The sequence below is a fragment of the Aplysia californica genome, unplaced genomic scaffold (genome assembly GCF_000002075.1).
Source record: "Aplysia californica isolate F4 #8 unplaced genomic scaffold, AplCal3.0 scaffold00326, whole genome shotgun sequence".
Taxonomy (NCBI): domain Eukaryota; kingdom Metazoa; phylum Mollusca; class Gastropoda; order Aplysiida; family Aplysiidae; genus Aplysia; species Aplysia californica.
Genome location: NW_004797596.1, coordinates 142,682 through 144,626, shown reverse-complemented (window position 1 = coordinate 144,626; position 1,945 = coordinate 142,682). Strand labels below are relative to the sequence as shown.

At 38.9% G+C, this 1,945-nt stretch overlaps 1 protein-coding gene across 1 annotated transcript in view; it reads right to left on the bottom strand.

Moving 5' to 3' along the window:
- Positions 1–1,945, bottom strand: part of LOC101860181 — a 9,376-nt gene that overhangs the window by 4,082 nt on the left and 3,349 nt on the right. The window lies entirely within an intron of this gene.

The window sequence follows — 1,945 nt, the reverse complement described above, 5'->3', positions numbered from 1 at the left end:
CCCTCTCTCTCTCTCTCTCTCTCTCTCTCTCTGTGTGTCTCTCGCTCATTCACACCCACTCTCTCTCACACACACACACATACACACACATTCACACACACATACTATCTCTCTCTCTTCTCTCTCTCTCTCTCACATACACACGCACACACACAAACACACACACACACTCACTCACTTTTCCACTCACTCTCTCACCCTCTACCCAAACCCCCCTCCAACCCCCACCTTCCTTCTCTCTCTCTCTCTCTCTCTCTCTCTCTCTCTCTCTCTCTCTCTCTCTCTCTCTCTCTCTCTCTCTCTCTCTCTCTCTCTCTCTCTAAATGCGACTGGGTGGATACGAGTTCGTGAGTGCCTTTGGTGAGCGTGCGCGCGGGCGTGCTTACATACTTTTGTGTCGTTTCTTTTTGAAAGACGTCACATGAGCCTGGGCCAGAGCCTGAGCATTTTACAAAGTGTGGTGCAGTACTGCTTTTACTCCTTTTAGGAAACTATAATTATTTTCACAGTAATAGCAGCACAAGCAAGAGGTCATATCTTGAGAATGTTCATACCAATATATAACAATTTGAAATTTAGATCTAGCAGAGATAGAATAGGCTGTACTGTACCTATGTAATAATATTAAGTTCTTTTTTTAAAAAAAACATATCAGGGTCTAATATGGGACAGATAGGACCTACACATATATTATTATTATTACATGACATGTATACCATGCGCGTTTACTTTCAGGTTCGAAAACGTGATCATGTACACGTGTTCGTTCATTGTGACAACAGATCTCACCATGCCTATATATTTGGGTACGGTACCGGTACTAGTTTAACCATCAGAAAACCATGATCTTACAGTCACACACAAACAAACTGAAACTAGTGACTTGATAAATTATTGATGAATATTGTATCTTTTTATCTGCGATATCTAATCACTTCTTTTATGTTTGTTTGCTTTATGGGTTGGGTTTTCTTTATACTTGTACTGTATTGTTATTTCTATGGGGGATACATAATATATTGCGCAACTTATAATTTATAATTCGTTGAAATTTGATAAATAATTACCGGTACTTCAAGGGTAACACTTACCAGTTTGAAATGGGTTTTCTTTTTTTCTTTTTCTTTTCTTTTCTTTTTTTTTTTTTGAATGAAATGCAGGGAACTATTCTTTCTTTTTGAAAATCAATAAACAATATTTCTAATCTGAAATACAGCGTACATTACTACTGCTTGTAATAGAAACTTAGTATGCCAGTGCCATAAGTCCCCCTCATGTGGGGTTTACTGCATCAGGAGAGAACTATATGAGGATGTGAGGGTCACCCCATGCCAGGGTGACTAAGACAATCCTCCTCTTTTCCCTCATATTTTTAAAGAAATTGGGCTACATTTTCTCCCAAAACGGCATTGATTGATACTATTCAACCCCCCCCCCCCCCCTCCCAAATTTCAACCCAAAAATATTAACTTACATAAAAACTCAGTTTTCAAAACGATGAATCCTAGAAGCTGTACAAGGTGCCTTAGTCTGTCCCCGAGGTTTTTTATGCACCCGGCATAAAATTAAGCAAAATTTGATCTTTTTTCTTTTTTGCATACTTTCTTATTATTTTCCTTTAAATCGTTCTTTGTTAAAAATAACACAGAATCGCATAATTTCAAATTTTTGGGCTCAATTTGTATAATTTCAGAATTTTTCTTGCCTAAAACGACGGGGACAGCTTAGTCATCCTGTTACCGTACTTCCTTAATTCTGGTTCAATGCCATGGATACCTGGGTAATTGACCTAGTGGTGTTATTTTCATAAAAGCATGTGTAGCCTACGATACGGGGCGTTCACAAATGACGTTGACCAGCTAAAATTTGGCCAAAAATGTTAAAATGATCCCTCCCTCCCTCCCCCTTTGTCGTCATCTTCGGCCATCTTTCGCAAGAACCCCCC